This window comes from Palaemon carinicauda, chromosome 37, assembly GCF_036898095.1.
Source record: "Palaemon carinicauda isolate YSFRI2023 chromosome 37, ASM3689809v2, whole genome shotgun sequence".
Classification (NCBI taxonomy): Eukaryota; Metazoa; Arthropoda; class Malacostraca; order Decapoda; family Palaemonidae; genus Palaemon; species Palaemon carinicauda.
The window spans coordinates 28,960,062-28,980,747 of NC_090761.1; the positions used below are offsets into that span (position 1 = coordinate 28,960,062).

At 42.1% G+C, this 20,686-nt stretch overlaps 1 protein-coding gene across 8 annotated transcripts in view; it reads left to right on the plus strand.

Moving 5' to 3' along the window:
• The window catches only part of LOC137629536 (zinc finger protein 883-like), a 95,765-nt gene that overhangs the window by 58,295 nt on the left and 16,784 nt on the right, over positions 1-20,686 (plus strand). For 4 of the 8 annotated variants that reach the window (XR_011041529.1, XR_011041525.1, XR_011041526.1 and 1 more), the window contains exons 3-4: positions 1,366-1,436; positions 9,703-9,856. The exons of 1 other annotated variant lie outside the window; for it this stretch is intronic. The gene's annotated coding sequence lies outside the window, so the exon portion shown is untranslated. The remainder of the gene's footprint in view (positions 1-1,365; positions 1,437-9,702; positions 9,857-20,686) is intronic. 3 more of the 8 variants (XR_011041527.1, XR_011041528.1, XR_011041532.1) reach the window with 2 other exon arrangements.

The following is a 20,686-nucleotide window of genomic DNA, read 5'->3' on the forward strand; positions in this document are numbered from 1 at the left end:
GTATATATACACTTAACAATCCCAAAGGTACTCTTGATTTTAGTATAAATGAATATCTTGGGAAGATAAAAAACAGAATGTAGCACCAAGCACTTTCACGTACTTAATCATGCGTAGTTTTGTGGTACGAAGGATAGTCTATGTTTCAAGGAACAACGGTAAAAAATATTCCTCTTTGATATGTAATCATCTTGGTGTTTCATTCTGTTTTATATTTTCCAATAATATATATATGTATATATATATATATATATATATATATATATATATATATATATATATATATATATATATATATATATATATATATATATATATATATATATATAGTGTGCGTTTTTTCCAAAAGGCCCATAAAAGAAACAGGAAATATGAATAAATCACTATATTTCAACCAATAAACATTGGCCCTCTTCAGGATGTTAAGTAAAAATCAGGAATATAGTGGACAGTGAGGGTTTATGTAGGAAAGGAAAAGGGTGTTTCCAATTGTTCTAAAGTTGTTATAAGTGCTGGAAGATTAGCCAAATTTAATCACATCCAGGTGCGTCTTCGTATTGTTGAGCCGCTCTGAGGAAGCTCTGATGCATATCTGGTGGTCGGTCTCCGTGGATTATCATCTTAATGATGGGTTGAGAAGAGTATAGTCCGCTGTGTCAGCTGTTCATTGGCCCCCGGATAAGTTTATTGTGTTTGATTGATTTATGATGGTTGATTTCAGGATCTTCCTTCTGTACGGACAGATACTCTTAAAAAGCAAAGACGACTCTCTCCCGTTAATCTGGTGCCCTAAATCTCTAAAGTGAACGAAAATCCCCGAGCTTTCATAGCCATACCTGACAGATCTTTTATGTTCGAACATAATTTGGCTAATCCTTCCAGCACTTATAACAACTTTAGAACAATTGGAAACACACTTTTGCTTTCCTATATAAACTGTCACTGTCCACTGTATTCCTCGTTTTTACTTTACATCCTGAAGAGGGCCAATGTTTATTGGTCGAAATATAGTGATTTATTTATATTTCCTGTTTCTTTTATGGGCCTTTTTTAAAAAAACATGTTAAACGTTTCATTACAGTTATAAGTAAGACATATATATATATATATATATATATATATATATATATATATATATATATATATTTTTCTCATGAATTATGGGGTATGTAGTAGTAATCTGCCAATGGTTGGAAATAATTACCCAGTTATACAGTACTTTGAAGCAGTGAAAACTAACATTCTTTATAAAATTAAAACAAATTGTCTTATAACTGAGTAATCTGTATCTGTTGTATTATAATTGTTTTGTGGCACAGACCTTACAGATCCTAAAATGTAAATAAGTTTTATATTATTCAACAGAAATTGTTACCCGCCTCTCCCCAGCAGGATTGTATTCCCTCCTGAGCACCGCCCACTAAAAATATAGAAAAGTTAGTTTGACCTCTGTCATTCGTTTAAAAGTTACGGGAATTATGTAAAGAAACTATTTTTATTCAAAGTTTGGGAAAAGTGATATTTCTATTGCTTAATGGTATTATTAGAAAGTTTAATTGTGGTGTAATGGAGTTCTTGTTTATCATTGAAAGTGTTCTTTAGAGTAAGATGGTTTCAAATCCTGTAGTTTGAAATTACACTGGAGATGTGATATTGCACCTTCTGTAATGTTAGTGTTCGCAGTTAAATGGATTGGAGCTTTTATATTTCTATGACGGATAGCGGACTGCTCTCCTGTTGTTATTGACTTTTTGTATTGATATGCGCTGTACGCTTCCTTAAATTGGTAGGGACGTGAACTTTACTTCCTTGCATGATTGTAGTAGTAATATTAAATTACTCTACTTATCTTAGCATTTATATTTGAAAATGAAGCTATTGTATATTATTTCCGAGGCTATTTCACTCCAGGCTTGTACTTCTTCAAAATTAGAATAATAAATGCATGAGATTTTGTCTCACAAGCACAGTGAACAGTTGGATTTACCTGGAGAAATGTGTTCTTTGTAGGAATCTAATTATTTTGATACCTAATACAGTACAGTAGTTTCTTTTATTTATCATAAGATATTTTGATATATAAAATAGTTTTAAGTCTATAGTTTTACTTCATCATTATGGAAAAAATATCCACTCCAGACATTGAATCTGGGTTTTTAAAATTTGAATCACTTCCATTAATACATAATAATTACTTCATTTGAACTTTGTTACCAAAATTTAATTCCAACTACAGTGCAGTTTATTGAAGTAATTGGTAATCAATAAAATTTTTCTTCACTAGGTAGACTACAAGATTTACTTAAAATTTTTTTTTTAATCTCATGATAGTTTAACTGCATCTTTCATTATCTATAAATAAAACTGATCCAGTAAAAAAAATGTTTAAAGCTAATATGCTTTATGTAACATCCTTGTGTGTAATAAATAGACAAGTATTAATAGTTAAATTTATTAAGACTTATAAAGTGACTCCACGTGTAAAATCAGAATTTACAAAAAAGCATCCAGATAGAAATTCAATTTATTACTGTTATCATATAGCCAAAATTTATTAAGCATAAAGGTTATTTTAATTCATCACTTCTTGGCTTAAATCTGTAGACTAAGTTACAATATATAAAAGTAAGGACTTCACCATTTCATACTATCATTACGACTTCCGAGACCACGGCCAAAGAAAAGTTGAAGCCATCTGTGGTCAAGATAGTCAGATTCCATAACACTTGAGCCTAACTTAAGGTTTTGATCAAGTTTGTTTCAAGTCAGAACCATGTTTTCATTGTACAGAATTTGGATCTTTATTACAAAAGATTAATCAGTGAGTTATTAGTGTAAAGACTTTTCATCCAAATATTCAAGGATACAAATTAATCAATATTATGTGAATGTGCCTCAAGTGATACTGTACATTACTTCAACTTATGTTATTGTTTTATTTCAGAATAAGGTTTTATTCTGTTTACATAATTAAGTAATTTTGGCAGTGTTAAAAAACAAAGACCAAATTTTCATATGCCAGAAAACTTTGTTAGAGACAAATGTCATTTGTAATAATTTCTTTTTAGTAGTATGGACTGTAATTTTTTCAATATTAAACTTAGCCGGTGATCATATAAGCTGCAACTCTGTTGCTCGACAGAAAAACCTACGGTCAAAATACGCCAGCGATCGCTATGCAGGTGGGGGTGTACATCAACAGCGCCATCTGTCGAGCAGGTACTTAGTACTCCAAGTAAACAAAGAATCAATTTTCTCTCTGTCGGGCTACCGGCAAGACCTACTAATACGCTGTTACTAACTGGATTTGTTTTCACAACTATTTGGTGAAGTACACTATTCTAGTTTTGAGCTTTCGCTATGCAGGTGTTTTATCTTCATCTCAAAACTTGAACTCGTTTTGGATAGATTTAATTAGGGTGACAAAGAGAGTATGGACTCTCTTTCACTTTTAAATGGCCGACCCTTCCCTTAGACGGAAGTGTGTTTAGGTTTTTAGTAATTTTGCTTAACACGTTATAGATCTATATATTTTATATCTCTCCGCCTTTATTAGGCCTCTTCGATTAACTTTCCATTTATTATAAACATATAAAGATAATTTTTATGTTTTGTTTATATGCGACCTTTCCTGATAGTAGGCGGTCCTAACTTGAAACCAAAGTTAATCAACGTTGAGCCCGTTATATCGTATTTAGCCTTTAAAGAATTTAAAACTTTTTAAATTTAATGTTTTATGAAAGAATTTCTTTAATAGTCTTCGTACTGTTTTCAAAGATGAACTAACGTTTAGTTTTTTATGCTACGCAGTTGTTGACGTTCAGGACGTTCAACATGCGCTCTATCGTTACGATAGAGAGAGAGTGTATCACGGTTTCACTTTGCAGTAAGAGTAAATCGATTCTGACGTTTTGTTCATTCTTTCTTAGCTTAAATGTTTTAAATTCTAATTTAAAGGAACTTTTTATTTGGAAAACCTTTCAGTTTTTTTCCTTTAGTCAAATGACATGTTTTTTTTGACGATATATAATTGGGCTCTTCTCTTAGGTGCGAAATCAATAGAGAAAGAGAGAGAGAGATAGAGACGGAGGGAGAGAGAGGAGAGAAAACGTTCCGTTCAAGCGGGTAACGTTTTTCTCGTGTTACTCTCGTCCCTAGTCGCTGTACGGGGAAGAAGGTAAAACGTTTCTAGGGTTTTATTCTTGTCCCCAGGCTATGTGCGGTGAGAGATTGTAAACGTAGTTTATTTGAACTAGTGTTTAGTCTCTTTCCCAGCCACTGATTTTTTTATCTTTATATATGTTTTCTGTTTTTTGCTAGTATTAATGAGCTGCATTATACGACTGATTTCGCAATTACTACCTTTTAATGAGGGTAGAAGTGCGTGTTTCAGGTAGAAATCAGTAAAAGTTTCGATTTCAGTGAAATAAGTGCAAAACAGAAAATCGAAGTGATAAAGTGATATGCGCAAAGTGTTACAGTGTTGCGTCCGAGGGTTCGTCTGTTCGTGCCTGTCGTTCACCTAGTCCGGGACCTCTTGCAAGCTCCCAAGCCCAGGGGAGAAGTAATGTCGAACAACTTATGGGTTCGTCAGGCCTTGATCAACGAACAGACGTTTCCCTCCGTGGTTTCGGGCGTATCTACCCAAGATCGCCCCACCCACACAAAGACGAGAGAGCCCATTTATTTCTCGTCTGCGGAAGAGGTTTCTCGTAAGAAACCATGGACCAAGGTCTCGCAGCTTATTAAGCGCAAGTCGGTCCCTTCCGCGCAAGTCCAACGGCCCAGTTGTAGCCACTGGGTCAGTTCGGACTCGCTGCAGTCTTCCGACGACTGCTCACCTCCTAAGAGAGGCAAAGCGGTACCGCATCAGGCAGTCACACCGTCTGTTGCCGCACCTGCTCCTGTAGACCCTAAGTGGTCTTTGCTGCAGACCATGCAGTCTCAGTTAACGTCATTGATGCGGGACTTTCGTGCGGAGAAGGTTGACACTGCACCAACCTCTAGCCTACAACCAACACGGTTGTGCGTCCTGTGGACGCTGAGGCGACCTTCTGCCGCACTCCAGCTGAGAGAGTCCCGCCACCCATGCGTTCCAGTGTACCCTGCCAGCCGCATGTTGACGTTCAGTAACGCACGGAACCTTCCGTTGACGTTCGCGAGGTACAACAACAGTCTAAGTTGTTTTGTTTTGACGCGGTGCGTCAACCTCCGCATTCTAGAGTTGTTTTGACTGCTCAGTATAGACAGTCAAAGCAGTCTCGAGTGAACACTGTATGTCCTCACGCACCTGTTGTGGTTGACAGTTCAGTTGTTGACAGTTCACAGACTGTCAAGCAGTTACATGACGTTGCCTTCTGGTCTGCTACTAATGCACCAGTGAGAGACTCACTGAGATAACCTAGCTTTTATCGGACAAGGTTCCTGTAGATGAGAAAGTGCTGTTCTCCCTCCTACTGATATTCCCTTGAGGACTCTGTCATTTGGAGAGGAGCCTTAAGCTGCTTAGCCTCCTATGGACTTTAATTAAATCATGATGATTTTTTAAGGATCTTCGTCCGGATCTTGTAACTGCTGCTCCTCGTTCGCCTAAACGTCAGAACTTACACTAGGCCTAGCTACTTCGAAGCCGTTGTTTTTAAGCTAGTGCTCTCTCGCTCTCCTAGAGAGCGTTACGTTGGCTAGGCGACTGGTTTTTGCACCAGGAGGAGTTTTAGGGATACAGCCTTTGATTTCCCTTCTTTTAAACTGGCTTATAGAGCGAGAGTCTGATAGGACACGAGAGAAGTTCTCGGCTTGGGAGTTCATGCCTCTGCCCAGATAGACTTCTCAATTCTGGTAGACTCGCCCTGGCGCCTAGCCAGGAGACGCTCCAAGTTGTTTACAGGTCAACTTCTCAACTTTTGTCGAGCCTTTGAAGTTTTGCTGTACTATTATGTCACACATAACAAGGCTTTCAGGGATGGTAAATGGTTCCGCCTCAGTCGCTAACCCCGTCTGTTGCCACACCTGCTCCCGTAGACCCTAAATGGGCTTTGCTGCAAGACATGCAGTCCAAGCTTGCATCCTTGATAGAGGACTTAAATGCGGAGAAGAACCTTCTGGCCAACAACCTTCCAACCGGTTGGTTGTGCGCCCTGTTGACGCTGAGGTAACCTACTCGCGTCTGCCAGTTGAGGTGGTTCCTCCTTCTGGCCAACAACCTTCCAACCGGTCGGTTGTGCGCCCTGTTGACGCTGAGGTAACCTACTCGCGTCTGCCAGTTGAGGTGGTTCCTCCACCGATGCGACCCAGTGTGGGTTGCCAGTCGCACGTTGACGTTAAGCGACGCTCGGAGGTGGTTGTTGACGTTCAGGACGTTCAACAACCAGCAGAGGTGACTTGTTGTGACGCAGTGCGTCAACCTCAGCAACCCGGTAGGGTGTTGACTGCACAACCCAGACAGTCTAGACAGTTTCGGGTTGACGCTGTACTTCCTCGCGCACCCATGGTTGTTGACAGTTCACAGACTGTGCAGCAGTCCCATGATATTGCGTCCGGCTCCGTCACGCATCCACCAGTGCGACCGGATTCAGCGAGTCAGACGTTGCCCACTCCGTTGCCGTTTCCTCATCAGTTTCGGATGAGGAACCCTCTGATGAGGACGTTGCTGAACAAGACGATCAGCCCCCAGCCCTGCTATCCATTCAGAAGATGCTGAAGAAGGAACGCTGCCCAGTCAGGCTGTGGATGAGTCTGGTAGGGACACTGTCATCCGTGGATCAATTTGTGTCACTAGGAAGACTACACCTCCGTCCTCTTCTATACCATCTAGCTTTTCACTGGAAAAAGGACAAGACGCTAGAAGCGGTCTCGATCCCGGTTTCCGGAAAGATAAAGTCTTGTCTGACTTGGTGAAAGGACTATATCAACCTTAGAGAGGGTCTTCCCCTGACTGTTCAGACTCCCAACCACGTTCTCTTCTCGGACGCATCGGACGTAGGCTGGGGTGCGACATTAGACGGTAGGGAATGCTCGGGATTATGGAACTCGAGTCAAAGGACAATGCATTTCAACTGCAAGGAGCTACTGGCAATACGTCTGACCTGGAAAAGCTTCAGGTCTCTCCTTCAAGGCAAAGTGGTGGAGGTGAACTCGGACAACACCACGGCTTTGGCGTACATCTCCAAGCAAGGAGGGACCTACTCTCTGACATTGTACGAGATCGCAAGGGACCTCCTCACCTGGTCAAAAGGTCTAGACATATCACTAGTAACGAGGTTCATCCAAGGCAACTTGAATGTCATGGCAGATTGTCTCAGTCGGAAGGGACAAATAATTCCAACAGAATGGACCCTCCACAAGGATGTATGCAAGAGACTTTGGGCCACCTGGGGCCAGCCAACCATAGATCTCTTCGCAACCTCGATGACCAAGAGGCTCCCAATATTTTGCTCACCAATCCCGGACCCAGCAGCAGTTCATATAGATGCCTTTCTACTAGATTGGTCACATCTAGATCTATATGCATTCCCTCCGTTCAAGATTGTCAACAAGGTACTGCAGAAGTTCGCCTCTCACGAAGGGACAAGGTTGACGCTAGTTGCTTCCCTCTGGCCCGCGAGAGAATGGTTCACCGAGGTACTTCGATGGCTAGTAGACGTTCCCAGAACACTTCCCCTAAGGGTGGACCTTCTACGTCAGCCACGCGTAAAGAAGGTACACCAAGGCCTCCACGCTCTTCGTCTGACTGCCTTCAGACTATCGAAAGACTCTCGAGAGCTAGAGGCTTTTCGAAGGAGGCAGCCAGAGCGATTGCTAGAGCAAGGAGAACATCCACCCTTAGAGTCTACCAATCGAAGTGGGAAATCTTCCGAAACTGGTGCAAGTCAGTATCCGTATCCTCGACCAGTACCTCTGTAACTCAAATAGCTGACTTCCTCTTATATCTGAGGAAAGAACGATCTCTTTCAGCTCCCACTATCAAGGGTTACAGAAGCATGTTGGCATCAGTCTTCCGTCACAGAGGCTTAGATCTTTCCAACAATAAAGATCTACAGGACCTCCTTAAGTCTTTTGAGACCACGAAGGAGCGTCGTTTGGTTACACCTGGTTGGAATTTAGACGTGGTACTAAGATTCCTTATGTCAGACAGGTTCGAACCGCTACAATCAGCCTCCCTGAAAGATCTCACCTTAAAGACTCTTTTCCTGGTATGCTTAGCCACAGCTAAAAGAGTCAGTGAGATTCATGCCTTCAGCAAGAACATCGGATTCTCATCCGAAACGGCTACATGTTCTACAACTTGGTTTTCTAGCCAAACACGAGCTGCCTTCTCGGCCTTGGCCAATATCGTTCGATATTCCAAACTTATCGTATGGTTGGAAATGAACTAGAAAGAGTCTTATGTCCTGTAAGAGCTCTTAAGTTCTATTTAAAAACCTTTACGAGGCCCGTCTGAAGCTTTATGGTGTTCAGTTAAGAATCCATCTTTGCCTATGTCAAAGAATGCTCTATCCTATTTTATCAGACTGTTAATACGAGAAGCTCATTCCCATCTGAATGAGGAAGACCAAGCTTTGCTGAAGGTAAGGACACACGAAGTTAGAGCTGTCGCAACTTCCGTGGCCTTTAAACAAAATAGATCTCTGCAAAGTATAATCGACGCAATCTATTGGAAAAGCAAATCAGTGTTCGCGTCTTTTTATCTTAAGAATGTCCAGTCTCTTTACGAGAACTGCTACACTCTGGGACCATTCGTAGCAACGAGTGCAGTAGTGGGTGAGGGCTCAACCACTACAATTCCCTAATTCCATAACCTTTTTAATCTTTCTCTTGAAATGTTTTATTATTGTTTTTGGGTTGTCCGGAAGGCTAAGAAGCCTTTCGCATCCTACTTGATTTGGCGGGTGGTCAAAGTCATTTCTTGAGAAGCGCCTAGATTAGAGGTTTTGATGAGGTCCTGTTGTATGGGTTGCAACCCTTGATACTTCAGATCCTAGGGGTCGCTCAGCATCCTAAGAGGATCGCGAGGCTCCGTAAGGAAGACGTACTTAAAAAGGCAGAGTAATTGTTCAAGTCGACTTCCTTACCAGGTACTTATTTATTTTATGTTTGTTATTTTGAATAACTGCTAAAATGAAATACAAAATACTTAGCTCATAATAATGTAAACATGTAATGCTGGTCTCTACCCACCCCCCTGGGTGTGAATCAGCTTATATGATCACCCACTAAGTTTAATATTGAAAAATGTTATTTTTATTAATAAAATAAATTTTTGAATATACTTACCCTGTGATCATATATTAAAGGACCCTCCCTTCCTCCCCAATAGAGACCCAGTGGACCGAGGAGAAAATTGGTTCTTTGTTTACTTGGAGTACTAAGTACCTGCTCGACAGATGGCGCTGTTGATGTACACCCCCACCTGCATAGCGATCGCTGGCGTATTTTGACCGTAGGTTTTTCTGTCGAGCAACAGAGTTGCAGCTTATATGATCACCGGGTAAGTATATTCAAAAATTTATTTTATTAATAAAAATAACATATTTACACAAAGTGGAGAATAATTGGTATATCTTCATCACAAAATCTCACGGGTAGTTTTTGATATTGTTAGTCACATGCCACGACTATTAAATGCACTTAATCAAATAAAAGCAATAATGCACAAGGTTTTTCGTATTAGTAAAATGGATACTAACAACATTTCTGCTTTAGGTTTCATTCAGCATCTAGGTATCAAAAATACATGCTCATATAATTGGGTTCAAGCTGATCTTACCTCGAGACAGTTGCCACTTTCCAAATCTCAGACTGGGAGAACCTGTTATCGAGACATCCAACACTGAAATTCAAGGGACTGAGCACAAAAGTAAGAAAATCATCATTGCTTTAGATAAAGGGGTGAGGCACAAAACTTATATGAATCCACAATTTCTAAACTATTTGGAATAAAGGACTTAATATAAAAATAATGATTCTGCCATATTTTACCTTCATGGTTAAAGCCTTTGAACATTACTAGTTTGACCTACATTATTATATTTTAATTTTGTTACTGGAAAATATGTTTACATTTTACAAATGTTGGGTTTTTTTTTATTTTTTTATTGTATATTGAAGTCAGAAGCAGTATATAAAATCAATTTGATATGTAGGGCTATTGTTCAGTACTGTTCATTTTGCTTGTTAGATATTTTAAGTAAAAAGGTTTGTAATTAGGTGACTGGTGGACTTTATTCCGTAGATTTTAAGGTTCCAGAGAAGCACATTATCACTTAATGCAAAAGTAGAACTATAAATTGTTAAAAAGTTGCTCTACAGAGCCACATAGAGAGTCAAATGTTGGCAAAAGAAAACTAGGCACCCTTAAGTAATGTAGGTTATTGTATTTTGGCACTGAAACACAGGCATAAAAGTTTTTTAAATTTACAAAGTGTTGTCATCTAAAGCCAAGTTAGTACTAGTTTGATATTGGTATGCAGATTTGTGTAACAATTTTCAGGTTTCTACATAATTTTGAAGCATTTGACACTCGTGGGCTTGATGTTTTCACATAATTGTAATGTTTGATGCACCTCAACTCAATAGAATTTCACAGTACTAACATAGTTTTGATTACCCTACAGATTATGAAAAGTAAAATTTCTGTAATAGTCAGGGAAGATATAATACCAAAATCAAACCATTGATCTCTAGTCTTGGGTAGTGCCATAGCTTCTGTACCATGGTCTTCTACTGTCTTAGGGTAGAGTTCTCTTGCTTGAGGTTACTCTCGGGTACACTATTGTATCTTATTCTATTTCTTTTTGAAGATTTTATAGTTTATATATGAAGTATTTTATTTTTATTGTTCATTACTTGAAGTTTTAAATATTTAACTTAGCCGGTGAATATATAATAGCTGCTGCTCCAGCGGCTCGACAGAAAACACACACAAAAACTCGCGAGCGATCGCTATGAAGGTTGCGGGTGTGCCCACCAGCGCCAACTATCGGCCAGATACCGCATATACATGTAAACAGACCCAATTTTTTCTCTGTCGGCCTTAACGACAAGACGTATCAATACTCGCTGTATAACCTGGAGTTTTCTCAACATATTTGGTGAAGTACTTCCTTTTGGTTTGAGCTTTCGCAGTGCAGGTGTTTTATCTTCAACTTAAATCTTGAACTCGTTTTTGGATAGATTTAATTTTTGATGACTTTGGATTGTTTTTTGGACTTTCTTTGACTTTTAAATGGCCGACCCTTCCCTTAGTAAGGAAGTGTGTTTTAGGCTTTTAGCAATTATCTTATCACGTTATAAATTAATTATAGATTTTCCTCTATATATTTTATATCTCAACCGCCTTTATTAGGCCTCTTCGATTAGCTTTCCATTTATAATAAACATCAAGATAAATTTTAATGATTTGTTTATATGCGACCTTTCCTGAGAGTAGGCGGTCCTAACTTGGAAACCGAAGTTAAACAACGTTGAGCCCTTTCAATCGTAAATAACTTTTACAGAGCAAATGATTTAAAACTTATTAAATGAATAATTTTTAGTAGATATTTTATGAAAGATTTTCTTTGAATAGTCTTCGTACTGTTTCAAAGATGAACTAACGTTTAGTTTATTTATGCTACGCAGTTTGCGCTCTATCGTTACGATAGAGAGAGAGAGTATCACGGTTTCACTTTGCAGAAAGAGTAAATCGATTCTGACGTTTTGTTCATTCTTCTTTCAAAGCTTAAATGTTTTAAATACTATTTTAAAGGAACTTTTTAATTGAAAAACCTTTCAGTTTTTTCCTTTGGTCAAATAACCTGTTTATTGACGAAAGGTAAGTGGGCTCTTCTCTTCGGTGCGAAATCAAGAGAGAGAGAGAGAGAGAGATAGAGATGGAGAGAGAGGAGAGAGAACGTTCCGGTCTTTATTCTCGTCCCAAGCGAGTAACGTTGTTCTCGAGTCAGTTTTTTACTCTCGTCCCTAGTCTCTGTACGGGGAGAAAGGATAAAACGTTTTTAGTTTTTATTCTCGTCCCAAGGCACTGTACGGTGAGAGATTGAAAACGTAGTTTTGAATGAACTAGTGTTTAGTCTCCTTCCCAGCCACTGATCTTTTTATCTTAAAATATGTTTACTGTTTTTTGCTTGTATTAATGTGCTTACATTATACGACTGATTTCGCAATTATAACCTTTTGATGAGGGTAGAATTGCGTGCTTCAGGTAGAAATCAGTTTTATTCATACCTAATGTGAATTGTTAAAAAATTCGATTTCAGTGAAATAAGTGCAAAACAGAAAATCGTAGTGATAAAGTGATAATTGCGCAAAGTGTTATCAGTGTTGCGACCGAGGGTTCGTCTGTTCGTGCCTGTCGTTCGCCTAGTCCGAGACCTCTTGCAAGCTCCCAAGCCCAGGGGAGAAGTAATGTCGTACGACTTATGGGTTCGAGAGGACTTGATCAGCGAACAGACGTTCCCTCTATGGTTTCAGGCGTGTCTCATCAACACCGCCCCTACCATAAGACGAGCGAGACGATTTTCTCCTCGTCATCCGAAGGCTTTTCGCATAAGAAACCGTGGAACAAGGTTTCGAGGCCCTTTAAGCGAAAGTCAGTCCTTTCAGGACAGGTCCAGCGTCCTGGTTTTAACTATTAGGACAGCTCTGACCCTATGCAGTCATCGGAAGACTGCTCGCCGCCTAAACAAAAGCGTAACACAGGCTCCGAGAGTCTTTTTGTAGGCAAGGTTTTGCAGTCACAGACGTTACCCTCGTCTCTTACCGCAACCATTCCCGTTGATCCTAAATGGGTTGTACGGCAAGACATGCAGAATAAGCTTGCCTCTTTTATGGAGGACTATTCTGCTGAGCAGGTTCACGATGATCCTCGCCGCTTAGCTGATCGAGATCCTGGCCGTCAGCCGCCCAAACGAACCTTTGCTCGTCCTGTTGACGTTGACGTTACAAAGTCACGTCAGTCACGTTTTTTAGAGCCTCACTCGATGCAGTCCAGTGTTGACTTTCAGCCGCTTGTGGACGTTCAGCCGCTGCCGCATGCTCTTGTTGACGTTCAGGACGTTCACCAACCAGCGAAGTTGACTTGTTTTGACGTTGAGCATCAAGCACCGCAGTCAAGAGTTATTTTGACTGCTCAGTCTAGGCAGTCAAGGCAGTCTCGAGTTGACGTCGAGCGTCCTCCCGCACCTGTTGGTTGTTGCTGGTCAGTCCTTTAAGCAGTTACATGACATAGCGTCCTTGACTGCTACTGTTGCTCCTTTGCGTGTGGACTTTGTTTGTCAAGCATTGCCACCACGGCAGGTCTCTCCCTTGCTTGAGACTCGGCTATTGTCGGACAAGGTTCCTTCAGATGAGGAAGTTGCTGTTCCCCCTCCTACTGATATTCCCTTGAGGACTCTGTCAGACGGAGAGGAGCCTAAAGCTGCTCAGCCCTCTATGGACTTTAAATAAATCATGCTGATTTTTAAGGATCTTTGTCCGGATCTTTTTGTAACTGCTGCTCCTCGTTCGCCTAAACGTCAGAGTTTACACTAGGCCTAGCTACTTCGAAGCCGTTGTTTTATAAGCTAGTGCTTTACGTTTGCTAGGCGACTGGTTAATCACCAGGAGGAGTTTGGGGGAGACAGCCTTTGCTTTCCCTACTTTTAAGCTGGCTTATAGAGCGAGAGTCTGATATGACACGGGAGAAGTTCTCGGCTTGGGAGTTCCTGCCTCTGCCCAGATAGACTTCTCAAACCTCATAGACTCTCCCTGGCGCCTGGCCATGAGACGCTCCAAGATTTTATGGTCGACTTCAGAGCTAGACCATCTCCTGTTAGGAGTTTTTTCGAGCATTTGAAGTTTTGCTGTACAATTATGTCATGCATAAACAAGGCTTTCAGGGATGGCTCCAATGATCTGACAGCCACGTTCTCTGCAGGAACAAGTCCCTCAGGGATGGCTCCAATGATCTGGCAGCCATGTTCACTGCAGGAGTACGTAAGAGACAAGTGCGCTCAATGTGTTCATTGTCAAGACAAACTTCACGATGAAGTCTACCAGGCTGTCTTGACAGCATTAATGGAAGGCGACTGGATGGTCTCTCTTGACCTTCAGGAGGCATACTTCCACATTCCTATACACCCGGATTCCCAACCGTTTCTGAGGTTTGTTTACAGGAATGTGGGGTACCAGTTTCGAGCCCTGTGCTTTGGCCTCAGTCCTGCTCCTCTCGTGTTTACGAGGCTCATGAGGAATGTGGCAAAATCCCTCCATCTATCGGGGATCCGAGCCTCCCTGTACTTGGACGACTGGCTTCTCAGAGCATCGTCCAGTCTTCGCTGTCTGCAGGATCTACATTGGACGTTGAGTCTGGCCAGGGTGTTGGGACTTTTGGTCAACCTAAAAGTCCCAACTGATCCCATCCCAGATTATTCTATATTTGGGGATGGAGATTCGCAGTCCAGTTTTTTCGGGCTTTTCCGTCTGCCACCGAATAGAACAAGCCCTGCTCGAAGTCCAACTAATGCTGAAAAGAAAACGTTTGTTCAGTCAGGAGTTGGAACAGTCTCGTAGGGACTCTCTCATCCCTGGAGCAGTTTGTCTCACTAGGGAGACTACACCTTCTGCCTCTCCGGTTCCATCTAGCCTCTCACTGGAACTAGGACAAGACGTTAGAGACGGTATCATTCCCAGTCTCCGAACCAGTAAAGGCATGCCTGAAATGGTGGGACAGCAATATCAGTCTGAGAGAGGGACTATCCCTAGCAGTCAAGAACCCAAACCACGTGTTGTTCTCAGACGCGTCGGATTTGGGTTGGGGTGCGACCCTGGACGGTCGGGAATGCTCGGGTCTGTGGACCTCAAGTCAGAAGAGCATGCACATCAACGACAAGGAGCTATTAGCAGTCCACTTGGCCTTGATGATATTCGAAAGCTTCTTCGAAACTAAGTGGTAGAGGTCAACTCAGACAACACCACAGCTTTGGCGTACATCTCCAAGCAAGGAGGCACACACTCCTTCACGCTGCTCGAGATCGCAAGGGACCTTCTCTTATGGTCAAGAAATCGAGGCATCTCCCTGTTGACGAGATTCATCCAGGGGGACTTGAACTTCTTAGCAGACTGTCTCAGTCGGAGGGGTCAGGTGATACCCACGGAATGGACCCTCCACAAGGACGTGGGCAAGAGTCTTTGGGCTACTTGGGGTCAACCCACCATAGACCTCTTTGCCTCCTCGTTGACCAAAAGGTTACCAATCTATTGCTCTCCAGTCCTAGATACAGAAGCAATCCACATAGACGCGTTTCTACTGGATTGGTCTCTTCTGGACTTATATGCATTCCCACCATTCAAGATAGTCAACAAGGTACTGCAGAAGTTCGCCTCTCACGAAGGGACAAGGTTGACGTTGGTTGCTACCCTCTGGCCCGCGAGAGAGTGGTTCACCGAGGTACTTCAATGGCTGGTAGACTTTCCAAGAAGTCTTCCTCTAAGGGTAGATCTGTTACGTCAGCCCCACGTAAAGAATGTCCATCAAAGCCTCCCCGCTCTTCGTCTGACTTCCTTCAGACTATCGAAAGACTCTCAAGAGCTCGAGGCTTTTCGAAGGAGGCAGCCAGTGCGATTGCAAGAGCGAGGAGAGCTTCTACCATTAGAGTATACCAGTCGAAGTGGGAAGTCTTTCGAGACTGGTGCAAGTCAGCATCTGTGTCCTCGTCCAGTACCTCTGTAGCCCAAATCGCAGATTTTCTTTTACATCTGAGAAAGGTTCGCTCCCTTTCAGCTCCCACGATTAAGGGCTACAGGTGCATGTTGGCTTCGGTCTTTCGACATAGAGGCTTAGATCTTTCCAACAATAAAGATCTCCAAGATCTCCTTAAGTCTTTCGAGACCTCTAAGGAACGTCGTTTGGCAACTCCTGGATGGAACTTAGACGTGGTCCTAAGGTTCCTCATGTCAGACAGGTTTGAGCCATTACATTCAGCCTCCCTGAAGGATCTCACCCTCAAGACACTTTTCCTAGTGTGCTTGGCTTCGGCTAAAAGGGTCAGTGAACTTCATGCCTTCAGTAAGAACATCGGCTTTTCTACAGAAAAAGCCACTTGTTCACTTCAACTTGGTTTCCTGGCCAAAAATGAACTGCCTTCTCGTCCTTGGCCTAAATCTTTTGATATTCCTTGCTTATCAGAGATCGTAGGCAACGAACTGGAAAGAGTATTATGTCCTGTTAGAGGTAAATCTGAGGCATTATGGTGCTCAGTTAAGAAACCATCATTGCCTATGTCAAAGAATGCTTTGTCATATTTTATCAGATTTTTAATACGAGAAGCTCATTCTCACTTGAATGAGAAAGACCGATGTTTGCTTAAGGTTAAGACGCACGAAGTTAGAGCTATAGCAACCTCCGTGGCCTTCAAGCAAAATAAATCTCTGCAAAGTATTATGGACGCGACTTTTTGGAGAAGCAAGTCAGTGTTCGCGTCATTTTACTTGAAAGATGTCCAGACTCTTTACGAGGACTGCTACACACTGGGTCCATTCGTTGCAGCAAGTGCAGTAGTGGGTGAGGGTTCTACCACTACATTACCCTAATTCCAATATCCTTTTTAATCTGTCTCTTGAAATGTTTTTAATATTGTTTTTTGGGTTGTACGGAAGGCTAAGAAGCCTTTCGCATCCTGGTTGATTTGGCGGGTGGTCAAAGTCATTTCTTGAGAGCGCCCAGATTAGGGGTTTGATGAGGTCCTGTTGTATGGGTTGCAGCCCTTAATACTTCAGCTCCTGGGAATCTTTCAGCATCCTAAGAGGATCGCTGGGCTTCGTGAGGAAGACAGACTAATAAGGCAGAGTAATCGTCTAAGTCAACTTCCTTACCAGGTACCTTTATATATTTGGGTTTTGTTATGATATAACTGTCAAAAACTCTAAGCATATACGCTGTAAAATTAATTAACTCTGGTCTCTACCCACCACCATGGGTGTGAATCAGCTATTATATATTCACCGGCTAAGTTAAATATTTAAAAATGATATTTTAATTATAAAATAAATTTTTGAATATACTTACCCGGTGAATATATAAATTAAAGGCCCCCCCTTCCTCCCCGATAGAGACCCAGCGGGATGAGAAAAATTGGGTCTGTTTACATGTATATGCGGTATCTGGCCGATAGTTGGCGCTGGTGGGCACACCCGCAACCTTCATAGCGATCGCTCGCGAGTTTTTGTGTGTTTTCTGTCGAGCCGCTGGAGCAGCAGCTATTATATATTCACCGGGTAAGTATATTCAAAAATTTATTTTATAATTAAAATATCATTTTATTAATTTCCTTTCCTCACTAGGCTATTTTCCCTATTGGAGACATAGGGCTTATAGCATGCTGCTTTTCCAACTAGAGTTGTAGCCGCAACTTCATGTTATTTTACATGCTTTTATTTCTTTTAACACTTCATTATGAATTGTTCCTTTGCAATAAACAAACCTTTATCCTTTAATAGGAAGGTCTTTTAGAATTGTTTAACAAGGGGTCTAATGACAGGTGGAGGGACTGGGTGAGAAGCCCCGTCCCCCACCAGCCAGACAAGCCTCACTTACCTTTCGGTCGCAAGTGAGTACGCATGTATTGCTTACTCCCTGATTGAACTTTCTAATTTTCTTTTTCTTTCAAGAAGTGAATATTGGTTGTTAGTGTTAATGGATATAAAGCAAAAGATATGTACTTGCTGGGTAAAGGATTGACATTGCAATTGGTTTATGAGTAAACTGACTGTAGATCTACACTCTCTCTCTCTCTGCATCTTGTAGTGTGCATCATTGTTTGCAATTACCCTCGTGTACCAAGTGCAGTCTATGGCCTGCTGTGTAGTGACAGGTGTATGCTCTAAGGGTAGTGAAGAGAGCCAAGCCTTTACTGGTGTCTGTCTTAACAATGACAAAGAAAACACCAAAGAAGTCTTTTGCTGCATCCGTCTCCTCAGTGGTTGCATCGGCTTCCACTGACCCTGGTTCAATCTTTGGGGGAGTTTGCGTCAGGAGCAAGGAGCCCTCGGATCTGCATTGGCTGGCTTTTCATGATTTGGTGGTGTGTCGGGTTCCCCCTTTGTTTGCTGCACCCCTTCAGAAACTGGAAGCTCATGGCCTGTCTTCGTTCAGACTGCTGACAAAGAGTTTGACCTAAGGAAGTTTTGGACCTGTCATTCAGATAGACCCTCTATGATATTGTTGAGGGAGCTGGTAGCTAAAACTACCTCATCCCCAGTTCCTTCAGTGCTGGTATCTCCTATGGTGGTGCCAGATACCCGACTGTGAAACTGAGATTTAGTATAGACTACACCCCCCCCCCCATCACCTTGGAGCACTCCACTCACCTGCATTCGTTGACGTGGACACAGTATCGGATAGTAGAGCTCAGTCTTACATATGGTCCCTCCATCAGTTCTTATCGCATGGGTTTTCCCTGAGACAATCTTTATCAGTATCACTAAAATTGCAAGCAGCCAACAAGTCCCAAATCAAAATCGACGATGCCTTTTTGGTATCCTCAAAGGACATGACAATCGGGATAACGTCAAATCATGCCGTGCAATGATATACGTTAGTAGTGATATCCACCAGTTCTACCTATCACATGAATCCCTCCTTACCCTCAAAATCCTACCTCATAACTTCCCGACCATTGGTGGTGCTAAATATCAACAACCCAGCAACACTAAACTATGAATGTCAGTCAGCACAATCAGGACAGTGAACAAAGGATGCAGAAGGGAACTAAGGGAAATGAGAAAGCAACCAGCTGCACTCCCATTCCCCTGTACTGTTAAGAAAAACGTAAAGATGAGGGATTGGCTGATTAACGGGCTACATCATCAACATTCAACACATGCCTCCCCAGCCCCATACCAGTTATGGATGGTCATCCAGTGGAAACACACTAGAAGAGGGAGCCGTTCCTTGAACCTACCACACTGCCGCACCTATTCCTGTACATTGGCAAGAGAAAATGCACAATGACCTATGGTGAGTCTGCAACATGGTGCCACAGGATGGTAGTCGCATGAAAACATGATGGTACCCCACGCAGGACAGTGGACCTTTCCCCATTGAAAAAATTCTATAAGCGAGAAACATTTGCAGCAGTCACCCTTCCGTGTAGCACGACGCATACCAGAAAATGTGTGGAAAAGTTACAGATACTTGGAATGGATACCACTGCTCATCTGCGGGAATCTGACCAGCATCTGACTATGTCTATTATTCCAGTTGGCAGATGGCACTACAGTAGAGCCACACAAGGATTTCTCTTCTCCAGCGACGGCAACTACCGACGATGGCTATAACAGATGATTTCATGCAATCCTGTTCAGCGTAAAAAAAATATGTGTTGATGACACTATCATTTACTATCAGAACCTAGAGGACCACTGGTGGCACACCATAGACTTCTTGAAGACTGTTGGAGACGCCTGAATTGTACTGACCCCAGACACATTTCTGTGTGCGGTGCGTGAACCTGATTTTGCTGGTTTCCGCATAATTGACGTATCCAAGTTCCTTGACAACATCAGAGTTTCCTAATCCAAACCAATATTCGAAGCTGGTTTGGTCTAGCAAATCAAGTCACTAACTACAGTATGACCAACTGAGAGACTTCATGACCGTTCAAACCATTCCTCAGCCCAAAATATAAGTTCTTCTCGATCCCCATATTTGAAGAGGCATTCCAAGCCTTGAAAGGTACCATCATCGATGCAATAAAATTGCATCTGCCCCTCAGAGACTCTGGATTGTTGCACAGCAGATGGCGCTTTATCCTTGCAGGCTCCTGTTTCCTTTCTAGAGCGGAATCAAGATACGCAGCAATTGAAGGAGAAGCGCTCGCAGTTGTCTGGAGTCTGGAACAAACACAGTACTTTACCCATGGTTGAAATAATTTGATAGTGGTGACAGACCACAAATCGCTGGTGAAGATTTTTAGTGACGACACCCTTGATGAGATCACAAACACAACTTTTTAGCCTGAACTAACAAACACTGCCATGGCACTTAAGGATCATGCATATGCCTGGGTAATCAAATTTGGCTGCAGACGCAACATCCCACCTTCCCTCACCATCAGCCCACATAGATGCCTTGAGCACTGGCGGCCAAATGGAACATGCACTTACCACCGCCATACAAGGGGAAGATGCTGAAGTCATGTCACTCCCATGGTCACACATTGTTGGAGAAATTGAAGGATCACCACATGCAGGCTCTTGTTCAGACAAAGAAGGATGGCTTCCTAGACACTGACACTGACAAAGAGCTGTCACATGCTGTCCCTTCCTGGCAATACCAGGATGCATGGTACATATCAGATGGAGCCATCCTCTACCAAGATAGAGTTGTCGTTCCACCCTCACTTCGCCATAAAGTTTTAAACAGCCTCCATTCAGCCCACCAAGGAGTCTCCCAGAGGGAACTATGTGTTTGGCTCATTGTGTTTTAGCTTGGTATGACTGCAGATATTCATGCCATACATGCAGGGTCCGCAGACTGCAACCTTAATGCGCCTTCACTGTCCCCTCTCCCAGCAACATTAACAAGGCCCCCATCAATTCCATTTGAGTCCATTTTTGCTGATTACTTTGAATTTGTGGGTCAGAAATACCTGGTGATAGGGGACCACCTGTCAGGTTGGTCGAAGGTGTTTGTATGCCCACCAGGTTCCTC